Genomic DNA, 12,597 nt, shown 5'->3' on the forward strand with positions numbered 1-12,597 from the left:
TCTCAGTCTTCTTTTGACTTCATCAAAGGACTTCCTTTTACGAATTACAGCTGCAGAGAAGTTGTGAAAGAACATTATCTTGGAACCTTCATAAGTTAAGGCCTGTGAATCCTTTCCCTTTATGCTGGAGGCTTCCATAACTTTAACTTGTCCCTGTAATTGTGGAGGAGAAAGTGAGGACTGCAGATGCTGGAGATCAGAGCTGAAAATGTGTTGCTGGAAAAGCGCAGCAGGTCAGGCAGTATCCAAGGAGCAGGAGAATCGACGTTTCGGGACATGAGCCCTTCTTCAGGAATGAGGAAAGAGTGCCCAGCAGGCTAAGATAAAAGGTAAGGAGGAGGGACTTGGGGGAGGGGCGTTGGAAATGCGATAGGTGGAAGGAGGTAAAGGTGAGGGTGATAGGCCGGAGTGGGGTGGGGGCAGAGGGGTCAGGAAGAAGATTGCAGGTTAGGAAGGTGGTGCTGAGTTCGAGGGTTGGGACTGAGACAAGGTGGGGGGAGGGGAAATGAGAAAACTGGAGAAATCTGAGTCCATCCCTTGTGGTTGGAGGGTTCCTAGGCGGAAGATGAGGCGCTCTTCCTCCAGCCATCGTGTTGCTATGGTCTGGCGATGGAGGAGTCCAAGGACCTGCATGTCCTTGGTGGAGTGGGAGGGGGAGTTGAAGTGTTGAGCCACAGGGTGATTGGGTTGGTTGGTCCGGGTGTCCCAGAGGTGTTCTCTGAAACGTTCCGCAAGTAGGCGGCCCGTCTCCCCAATATAGAGGAGGCCACATCAGGTGTAGCGGATGCAGTAAATGATGTGTGTGGAGGTGCAGGTGAACTTGTGGCGGATATGGAAGGATCCCTTGGGGCCTTGGAGGGAAGTAAGGGGGGAGGTGTGGGCGCAAGTTTTGCATTTCTTGCGGTTGCAGGGAAAGGTGCTGGGAGAGGAGATTGGGTTGGTGGGGGTGTGTGGACCTGACAAGGGTGTCACGGAGGGAGCGATCTTTTCGGAACGCTGATAGGGGAGGGGAGGGAAATATATCCCTGGTGGTGGGGTCCGTTTGGAGGTCCCTCCTCCCTACCTTTTATCTTAGCCTGCTGGGCACACTTTCCTCATTCCTGAAGAAGGGCTCATGCCCGAAACGTCGATTCTCCTGCTCTTTGAATGCGCTTTTCCAGCAACACATTTTCAGCCCTGTAATTGTGGAGTTGAACTAGGACCGTGCGGGGGCACTGGTCTCAGCCGGGCCTGCGCACCGCTACGCAATGGGCCCTTTCAACTCTCACCCGGTCTGATGTGACCTCGAGGCTGAGAAATCACGGCAGCCGGCTCTCTAAGAAGCTCGCTGGCTGTTGACCTTTTCCTTCCCTCGGCAGCCCCACAGCACAAATGTTCTTCCGCCTACCGCTATACTCGAGATCATCAACTTGCTCCCGTAAGGTAAGGATCTGCTTCTCCAGTACTCAAATTCATTCCTTTGAAGAGTCAATCGCAGTCTCCAAACCTGCGGTCCTTCTTTCACCTTCTTCCATTCAGCATCCAAGGCCTTCCAGCTGCTCCTTGTGCTTGTGGAGGATGGCCAAGATCGGATCCAGCCTACCATGGAACTTCTCCTCAATTGACGACTCGATCATGCCTCGCAGTTTCGCGAACTCCATAGCCAGGGCTGGTGGGTGAGCAACTCCAATGGACTAGTGGAGGGAGCTGTAGCTGCAGCCGTGGAAGTATCTGATCTCTCGGGTGAGTGTCCCGTGTGCTGGGACTTGCTGAAACTTTTATCTTTTGTCATATTTCTTTAATAGAACAGACTTTAAGAAATTTGTATAAGTTCTATAACTCTTTAAATGCCGAAATTTCGCAGAAATAACTTAACTGGGGAGGTGAGAGTGCTGCTTTGCCTAGGCTGAAATGCAGAGCTCAGCAAAGCAGACCACTCATATCGCCGCCATCTTGGATCCCCGACCATACCAACCTAATGTTGCTGTTCCAAATACTTGCAGCAATCCCCATAAACACCCCTTGGCACAGAAGGAAAAGGCAAACCCAGAGTTTTACTGGAGAGATGTCGGAGAGAGAGTACCAACATGGACCTGTGTGTTTGGGTCCAGCAGCTTCCAAACTGCCTGACTGCTTTCAGTGAATAGCCAGACTGCCAAAATAATACCAAATCCAACCAGAGAAAAGCTGAGCTGGGAGAACTAGCCACTCCCTTTCATTGTACAAGTGATTTTTAAAAAAAACGTGAAGCCTTTTGCCTGGGGAAGTATCTGTTTGGATATCTGTTTAGGATCAAATTGGTCCTAAAACCCTTCAGCTTTGACCTTTTGGAGTCTGTGTCTTTTACAACCTCTCTGAAAAAAAAGGACAACATAACCTTGTTAAAGGAGCAGCACTGTCACATACCCACCATTTATATTCACCCATCACTACTTCACTCTTCCGACCCACCCCCCACCCACAACCCTCCCCCTCCTCTTTATCTGCAGCTCCAACCTACCCTCACCTCCAATCCCGAAGAAGGGTTCCACCGAAAACATGAACTTATCCAGCTCTTGATGCTGGCTTGTTGTGCTCCTCCAGCTTTCTGCTTCTCAACTACAGCAAGAGGAGGAGCTACTTAGATTTCGTGAAGATGTGAATCCAGATCCTGAACCCTTTCAAAAGATCCGTTAACGTTGGGAGATAGGGTGATTGACTTTTTAAAGTAATGTTGTGGAGTATTTTATTTACAATATTGATAATTGTTTTATAATGTTGTCAAATTATTCAGCATGGTTCTGCGATTTGTCACAAACATCATAATTTGGGCAGTGCTGTCAGAGCAGCTATGAATTGGAATAAAGTATCTCCATCAGATTGAGAATAATAACAAAATAATAAGATTTGTTTTATTCAAGGGAAAAATCTAATGAAAGAACTGTGTAATTGTAATGATGTTAATTAACACAGTGGGGTGGATGTGTGCATTCTACTGACTGTCCTCCTAACTTGTTCTGCAATTTTTTTGAATTTGCCTTTGCAAAAATATTCACTTTTCTCCTAACATTTCTATTCAAATCTCCTCTCAACCTCCTCCTTTCAAAGCTGAAGCACCCACAATTCTCCCCTTCTTATTTCCATCCTCAAACCTCTGATGCAAACTTTGTGATATTGAGCTCTGTGTCAGATATGCTTCCTTGTGTTTCATTATGCAGGCACGGGTTTTATATTCATTGCAGAAACCATGCCTTCAGGGAAAGAAATAAAAATGGAAAAGCTTATAAAAATAATTGAAACACAGTAGAAGTCCATTATTGTATAGTTGGTGAAGTCCAAAATGAAGCGATGTTAAAGCTAGACCACATTAATAAGAAAACTTCTGTCGTCTCCTATTTTTAACAAGAGAAATGAAAATTTAAATCAAGAATTATCTCTTTTGGAAGCTATGAGACTCCCACACTAGAAGCACATTCCCAAAATATAAGAAGACTGATAAGAAGGCTTTTCCTCTTGGAGAGAAATCACTAGATGGTTGACTAATTTTAGGATAAACATTTGATCACAAGTGACCAGATATAGAATTCTCAGAAGTTAAGTAGGTTTTAATTTTAAAAAGAGCCTAGATATCCCAGAAACATTCTTGAATGTAATGTAACATGTCTTAAATTGTACTGCCATATATTGTAAATCCTGGGAGGGAGATTCTGTTTGCTCTGAGTGTGTTTTCCATTTGTTGCTTTTCACTGGAGGTGTCCAGGCACACCACACAATTCAATAAACCTGAGACTACCTTCTTTATCAGCCTTCAAAAGGTGAAAGTAAGTTAAATCTGTGTTGTTTTTATGATTGTTCATTTCAAATTCCTTTGAAGAGTCCACTGTCTTGCATGCAATCGCTTAGGAAAACAACTGATGTGCTTATTTTTATTGCAAGGGAATTGGAGTACAAGAGTAAGGAAGTTTTGCTGCAATTGTTCAGGACTTGAGTGGAACCACACACCTTGAGCACTATCCACAAGACAAGTCAGATCAGTTTGTGTCGTTCTTAAGTTTAATTGGCTTTTCCTTCTGGGTTTAGTCATACTGCATAAAGATGCCAGAAAATCAGGCCCATCAGCTCACTCCAGTACAAATGCACCAGTGGGAGTATTGGCCATGGCTGGTATTGCACTAAGGCAGCGAGCTGCTATGTGTTGGCACTTCATAAGCAAGTGAGGACAGTGCATCTTGAAGGCACAGTCCAAACTGGACAAGTCCAATGTTAAAATTCAGGCAAAAAGTACAAATGTCCGAGACCTCTTTAAGTATACCAGTCAGGCTGCAGTGACATAATTGCCGAAATGCTGGGTGGGAGGGTGAGCTGTGGAGGAGGTTGCAGAGATGCTTCATTGTGATTTGGACAGGTTGAGTAAGGGAGCAAATGCATGGCAGAAACAGTATAGTGTGGGTAAAGATGAGATTATCCAATTTGGTAGCAATAACAGAAAGGCTGATGATCTCAATGGTGATAAATTGGGAAAGGGGGAGATGCAACAAGACCTAGCAGTGTTTTACACCAGTTGCTGGGAGTATGCATGTGATGCATCAGATAGTGAAGAAGACAAATGGGATGTTGGCCTTTATCATGAGAGAATTCGAGTACAGGAGCAGGGTTGTCTTGCTGCAATTGTACAGGGTCCTGGTAGAACCACACCTGGAGTACTGTATGCAGTTTTGTTCACCTTACCTAAGGAAGATTGTACTGGCTGTGGAGGGAGTGCAATGAAGATGTAGCAGCTCGATTCCTGGGATGGCAGGACTGACAATGTAAAGAGAGACTGGATTGTTTAAGACCATAGTTACTGGAGTTTAGAAGAATGAGGGCGATCTCATAGAAGCCTATAAAATTCTTTCAGGACTAGATGGCGGAAACATGGAAAAATGTTCCTGATGACTATGGAGTCCAGAACCAGGGGTCACAGTCTAAGGATATGGGAATTTAGGAAAGAGGTGAGGAGAAATCGACTTCACCCAGAGAGTGGGGAGCCTGTGGAGTTCTTTGATACAGAAAGTGATTGAAGCTAAAACATTGAATTTTTCAAGAAGGAGATAAATATAGGTCTTGGGGCTAAAGGGATGAAAGGGTATGGAGAGAAGGTGGGAACAGGGGACTGACTTGGATGATCAGCCATGATTATTTGAATAGTGGAGCAGGCTCAAAGGGCTGAATGGCCTACTCCTGGTCCTATTTTCTTGTTTTTATATTAATATCACTGGGAACCAATTCATCATTTCAATCAAAGGCATAAACCCTGAGAAGCTAAATATTAATTTTAATCTATAATCTCTCTGTGAATCAAAGCAGCCCGATACTCGGTTATTTTCTCTGGAGAGATTGAGGCTGGATTGCACTGTCATGGTGGTCAAAGAGAAAGCTACAAGGACACTCTGAAAGGGTTTTTAGATTAGATTAGATTAGATTAGATTACTTTACAGTGTGGAAACAGGCCTTTCGGCCCAACAAGTCCACACCGACCCGCCGAAGCGCACCGACCCAGACCCATTCCCCTACAGTTACCCCTGCACCTAACACTACAGGCAATTTAGCGTGGCCAATTCACCTAATCTGCACGTTTTTGGAGTGTGGGAGGAAACCGGAGCACCCGGAGGAAACCCACGCAGACACGGGGAGAATGTGCAAACTCCACACAGTCAGTCGCCTGAGGCGGGAATTGAACCCGGGTCTCTGGCGCTGTGAGGCAGCAGTGCTAACCACTGTGCCAACGTGCCGCCCACAGTGGTTCTTTCGAAATCTTCAATATCATCTCCAGATCCTGGAAGAAGCTCACCCAGGATCGCTGCACCTCTCGCTTCCTTAGAAAGCAAGAGCCTGTCGGACACAGGGAGAAAGCAGAAGGAGAGGAATTCTGAACAATTCATTCAATACTCCGTTATCTACATTGTCCTGTTCTATTTGGACCAGAATTCCCTTGAGCAATTTTACCTTTGCAGTCACTAGAACAGAATCAAACACACCAGATGCTGAACTTTGTCATCTTCTCATCAAAGGACAAAGAGTGGAAAAATGAAAACTGAGGGTGATACAAGCCTTTGAAAGGATATAGCTGCTTAAAGGGTGGAAGCAGAGGAGATGTTTCTACTTGTAGGGGATCCACAAACTGGGGACATAAATACAAGACAGTGAGAAATAAATCTTACAGGAAGTTCTGGAGAAACATCTTTATCCAGAGTAATTACAAAGTAAAATAGTGATAATAGTGATACTTGAGATGAGCAGCATGCTTGAAATTAAGGGAAAACTAAATGGAAGAGAGGAAGCAATAGAAAATGATGTTGATAAGCCCTATAAATAGGGGAGGAGGGGGCTTCTGTAGAGCATAAAAACAGGTATACACCACTGGGCTGAATGGCATACTGTTGTGCCTTTTTAAATTAGTGTAATTCTGTGTCGCTGTCAGAGAGGGTCTGAGTCCACAGGGTTGGATACAGAGTTGTCCTCTCTAATATAGAGACATGTTATTCTAATATTCGCCGTAGAACTGTCACAGAAAGTGACTGAAGTAAAAACAATGACTGCAGATGCTGGAAACCAGATTCTGGATTAGTGGTGCTGGAAGAGCACAGCAGTTCAGGCAACATCCAAGGAGCAGCGAAATCGACGTTTCGGGCAAAAGCCCTTCATCAGGAATAAAGGCAGAGAGCCTGAAGCGTGGAGAGATAAGCTAGAGGAGGGTGGAGATGGGGAGAAAGTAGCTTAGAGTACAATAGGTGAGTGGGGGAGGGGATGAAGGTGATAGGTCAGGGAGGAGAGGGTGGAGTGGATAGGTGGAAAAGGAGATAGGCAGGTCGGACAAGTCCAGACAAGTCATGGGGACAGTGCTGAGCTGGAACTTTGGAACTAGGGTGAGGTGGGGGAAGGGGAAATGAGGAAACTATTGAAGTCCACATTTGAAGGTGGGGTCATGGTGGGGGCGGTCGGAAGAGGTGTCCTCGTGTTGGCGTTTGGCTTCAGCGGTGTAGAGGTCAGTGCGCCAGACTACCACTGCGCCCCCTTTATCTGCTGGCTTGATGTTGAGGTTGGGATTGGAGCAGAGGGATTGGAGGGCTGCGCGTTGTGAGGGTGAGGGGTTGGAGTGGGGGAGGCGGGTAGACAGGTTGAGGCGGTTATTGTCCCGGCGGCAGTTGGAAATTAAGAGGTCGAGGACAGGTAATAGGCCAGCGCGAGGTGTCCAGGTTGATGCAGTGTGTTGGAGGTGGGCGAAGGGGTCCTCGGAAGGTGGGCGGGAATCCTACCGCCCCCTCGACCATGACCCCACCACCCCATTACCAAACCATCATCTCCCAGACCATACAGAACCTCATCATCTCTGGAGATCTCCCACCCACAGCTTCCAACCTCATAGTCCGGGAACCCCGCACTGCCCGGTTCTACCTCCTTCCCAAGATCCACAAGCCTGACCAACCTGGCCGACCCATTGCCTCAGCCTGCTCCTGCCCCACTGAACTCATCTCTACCTACCTCGACACTGTCCTATCCCCCCTAGTCCAGGAACTCCCCACATACGTTTGAGACACCACCCACGCTCTCCACCTCCTCCAATACTTCCGTTTCCCCGGCCCCCAACGCCTCATCTTCACCATGGATATCCAATCCCTCTACACCTCCATCCGCCATGACCAGGGCCTCCAAGCCCTCCGTTGATTCCACTCCAGATGTCCCCAACAGTATCCTTCCACCAGCACTCTCATTCGTTTGGCCGAACTGGTCCTCACCCTTAACAATTTCTCCTTCGAATCCTCCCACTTCCTCCAGACCAAAGGGGTAGCCATGGGCACAAGTATGGGCCCCAGCTATGCCTGTCTCTTTGTTGGCTACGTAGAACATTTGATCTCCCGTAATTACACTGGCACCACTCCCCCCCATCTCTTCCTCCACTACATTGATGACTGCATTGGCGCCACCTCGTGCTCCCGCGAAGAGGTTGAGCAATTCATCAACTTCACCAACACATTCCACCCTGACCTTAAATTTACCTGGACCATCTCTGACACCTCCCTCCCCTTCCTGGACCTCTCCATCTCCATTAATGACGACCAACTTGACACTGACATTTTTTACAAACCCACTGACTCCCACAGCTACCTGGATTACACCTCTTCCCACCCTACCTCTTGCAAAAATGCCATCCCGTATTCCCAATTCCTCCGCCTCTGCTGTATCTGCTTCCAGGAGGACCAGTTCCACCACAGAACACACCAGATGGCCTCCTTCTTTAGAGACCGCAATTGTATCCGTTGCTCCCGATGCGGTCTCCTCTACATTGGGGAGACTGGGCGCCTCCTAGCAGAGCGCTTTAGGGAACATCTCCGGGACACCCGCACCAAACAACCACACCGCCCTGTGGCCCAACATTTCAACTCCCCCTCCCACTCTGCTGAGGACATGGAGGTCCTGGGCCTCCTTCACCGCCGCTCCCTCACCACCAGACGCCTGGAGGAAGAACGCCTCATCTTCCGCCTCAGAACACTTTAACCCCAGGGCATCAATGTGGACTTCAACAGTTTCCTCATTTCCCCTTCCCCCACCTCACCCTAGTTCCAAAGTTCCAGCTCAGCACTGTCCCAATGACTTGTCTGGACTTGTCCTACCTGCCTAGCTCCTTTTCCACCTATCCACTCCACCCTCCTCCCTGACCTATCACCTTCATCCCCTCCCCCACCCACCTATTGTACTCTATACTACTTTCTCTCCACCCCCACCCTCCTCTAGCTTATCTCTCCACGCTTCAGGCTCTCTGCCTTTATTCCTGATGAAGGGCTTTTGCCCGAAACGTCGATCTCGCTGCTCCTTGGATGCTGCCTGAACTACTGTGCTCTTTCAGCACCACTAATACAGAAAGTGACTGAGCCAGTCAGCCATAGAGATGTACAGCACGGAAACAGACCCTTCAGTCCAACTCCTCCATGCAGACCAGACATTCTACATTAGTCTAGTCCCATTTTCCAGCACTTGGCCCATATCCCTCTCAACCTTTCCTATTCATATATGCACCCAGATGCCTTTTAAATGTTGTAATTGTACCAGCTTCCACCACTTCCTCTGGCAACTCATTCCATACACGCACCACCATCTGTGTGAAACAGTTGTCCCTTAGGTCCCTTTTAAATTTTACCCTTCTCACCTTAAACCTGCACCCTCTTGTTCTGGACTCCACTACCCTGGGGAAAATACTTTGGCTATTCACCTTATCCATGCCCTCGGTTGACCTGTTGCTGCTAAATCTCACTAGTGTGTTTCATAAGATTTCTCTGAATGTTTTTGGGATTTGTGAAAGATGCTGTTCTCAATCCTTGGATAATAAACTGTCCAGCCGGTGAAATATTTCCAAGTCACAATGGTGAGTGGCTCAGAGGGGAACTTGCTAGTGGTGGTGCTACCCTTGTCCTTCTAGATGGAAGTGGTCGTGGCTTTGGAATGTGTTGTCAAATGAGCCTTGGTGAATTTCTGCAGTGCATCTTGTAGATAGTACACACTGCTGCTACTGAGTGCTGGTGGTGGATTTCTGTGAATGTGCTGCAATCAAGTGGGTTGTTCTACCCGAAATGCTGTCAAACGTCTTGAGTGTTATTGGAACTGCATGCATCAGGGAAAATTCCTTTTAGATGGTGGACAGGTTTTTGGGAGTTATTGCTGTTATTTCTTTCTATATGTTTGCTGTGTTGGGTGTAATGTCTTAAGCAACAGAAGTTTTATGAATTGAAAATCAGCCTTCTGAATGTGATTGTGAGGAAGATGCACATGGGAGAATACATAACTATGTAAAATCATTGATTTCTGTTTACTGTACAATGTTTGCATCGATGTGAGACCTTACGTTCTGCTATTTGGATGTGAAACACATGGACTCACTCCCTGCCTGAACCCATTTATAACTTCACTCTTTCAATTCCCCATTTAAACCTCACACCAGTTCCATCTGGTGGCTGTTATAAACAATGGTTTCACTTTCCTGAAATAGATGGATTGTTAACATCTTAGAGAATGCAACAATTATTTGAGAAATTGGGCAAGAGATGTGTGGGAGGTGAGGAAGAAGTGTTTCTTATGCAGTGAGTGGTCATGACCTGGAACTCTCTGTCTGCAAATTGGGCATGGAAATGGAAATGATCAATAATTTCAACAGGACATTGGACAAGCACTTTCAGGAAATAAACTTGCTTGTCTGCAGAGGAGAGCAGGGTAATGGATTGCTCCATGGAGAACCCGTATATGTCCAATGGACCAAATGGCCTCCTTTTGTGCTCCATTTAGAGGAATTGGTTTTTGGAACCAGATATTCTATTAGTTACTTGTGGGACGTGAGTGTCACTGTCTGGGGTAGCCTTTACTGTCTGTCCTAATTGCCCGTGAGGTGGTGGTGGCGAGCTGCCTTCTTAAACGGCTGCAGTCCATGGGCCCACAATGCCCTTAGGGAGGGAATACCAGATTTTTGACCCAGCAACCCTGAAGGAACAGCGAGATATTTACAAGTCAGGATGGTGATTAGCTTGGAGGGGAACTTGAAGGTGATAGTGTTCTCATGTATCTGCTGCCCATGTCCTTCTAGATGGAAGTGGTCTTGGTTTTGGAAGTGCTGGAGATGGTTGGGTTGAGAACACTACCTTAAGGATTCCCCATAGAGATGTCCTGGAGCTGAGATGACCTCCAACCTTCACCTCCAACCATCTTCCTATGTGCCATGTATGACTCCAACTAGTGGAGAATTTTCTCCCTGATACCCATTGATTAATAGAGGCAAACTGCACGGAAACAGACCCTTCAATGCCGACCAAGTTTCCCAAATTAAACTAGTCCCACTTGCCCTGCATTTGGCCCATACCCCTCTAAACCTTTCCTATTCATGTACCTGTTTAAATGTTGTAATCGTACCCACCTCTACCACTTCCTCTGGCAGTTCATTCCACACGTGAACTACCATCTACATGAAAAAGTTGCCACTCAAGTCCCTTTTAAAACTTTGTACTCTCACCTTAAAAATATGCCCCCTATTTTTTAATTCACCCATCCTCAGAAAAAGACCTTTGCTATTCACCAGATCTATGTCCCTCATGATTTTATAAACCTTTATAAGTGCATCCCTCAAATTTCTAATCTCTAGTTAAAAAAGTCCCAGGCTATCCAACCTATCTTTATAACTGAAACACTCCAATCCTGTCAACATTCTGGTAAATCTTCTCTGAACACTCTCCAATTTAATAATATCTTTTCTATAGCAGGACAACCAGAACTGTACACAGTACTCCAAAAGTGGCCTCACCAAAGCCCTAATACAACCTAAACATGACGTCTCAATCCGTTTTGCTAGGGGTCCTTGATGCCATACTTGGTCAAATGCAGCCTTGATGTCAAGGGCTGTCACTCTCACCTCACCTCTGCAATTCAGCTCTTTTGACCATGCTTGAACCAAAGCTATAATAACGTCAGAAGCTGAGTAGCCCTGGAGGAACCTAAGCAGGATATCATTGAGAAGATCCTTTTCCTTTTCAGTCCGTACTTTCATGGAAATATTGATTTCAACGTGAATTTAATTCTGTTGCTGATAGCAACATATCTCTGATCTCTAGGAGGGTCAATTCTGATCCTCTGCAGGCCTGGCAATACTATTACAAGTTGCTTGATCCCTGGCTGTACAACATACATAGAAAGGAAGTGTCTTAGTTGCTTTCTATGAATTTCTGTTCCTATTTTGACCTTAAACTGTTCTCTAATCCTGGTAGGTAAATTCAGGGTAGGTAAAGATTTCTGCTCCTATCACAAACCTTTTGAATTTGCAACAACATTTCATCTTCAATTCCACCATTGGAAATTCTGATTACATTTGTCTGAACAGTTTTACTAAAAGCATTCATCTCTCATTTTCTGATGCTGATATTTTACTGCTCACAAATTCTTTTTGAGACTTCGTGATCATTCTGTGGTATCTAATTATGGAATCAAGCATTGGTCAGATGTAATAATTTATAAGTGTATCTTCAGTGTACTAGCCCTGAAACGTTGCTCTAAGTACTTTGGTGAAGAAAAGTACAGTCGGTTCTGATGTAATGCGATAGTCCCATTCTTGTGCGATCTCACATTATAAGAAAATCGCATAATAGCTGCACCATTTAAACTAATGAGGCTGGAGTCGCGTTATAGCCAATACAGGTAAGGAAAGTTTGAGTTCTCCAAATAATGGTCCAAATTCTTCAATCACGTTAAAGACAATTCGCATTGAAGGAACATGAGTTATCACAGAACAGACTGTAGAAAATATACAGCCTTCTCATCATTTCCTGAAGGCACTGGCCCTTGATAATATACTTTACTACAAAGTCACAGAGGTGTTACAGTGCAGAGACCATTCAGCGCATCATGTCTGAATCAGCTCTCCAAATGAGCATCATGACTTTATGCCATTCTCCTGTCTTTTCACCACATCTGTGCACATTATTTAACTAGAAACAATCATCTAATGTTATACTGAATGTCTCAATTGAATCTCCCGCATTGGCCTCCCGGCATTGGCATGGCGACCTCTCAGCCTCCCAGCGCTGGCATAGTAACCTCATGGCATTGGCATAGCAACCCTCCAGCGTT

At 45.9% G+C, this 12,597-nt stretch overlaps 1 protein-coding gene across 3 annotated transcripts in view; it reads left to right on the top strand.

The window, feature by feature from the left end:
- The first annotated feature begins 538 nt into the window (after window positions 1-538).
- dclre1c (DNA cross-link repair 1C, PSO2 homolog (S. cerevisiae)) overlaps window positions 539-12,597 on the top strand; it is an 81,074-nt gene continuing 69,015 nt past the window's right edge. For all 3 annotated transcript variants that reach the window (XM_087999324.1, XM_087999325.1, XM_087999323.1), the window contains exons 1-2: window positions 539-1,422; window positions 1,519-1,722. The gene's annotated coding sequence lies outside the window, so the exon portion shown is untranslated. The remainder of the gene's footprint in view (window positions 1,423-1,518; window positions 1,723-12,597) is intronic.

This window comes from Chiloscyllium plagiosum, unplaced genomic scaffold (assembly GCF_037043375.1).
Source record: "Chiloscyllium plagiosum isolate Xiang-an unplaced genomic scaffold, Cpla_swu_hap1 HiC_scaffold_23, whole genome shotgun sequence".
NCBI classification, from domain to species: Eukaryota; Metazoa; Chordata; class Chondrichthyes; order Orectolobiformes; family Hemiscylliidae; genus Chiloscyllium; species Chiloscyllium plagiosum.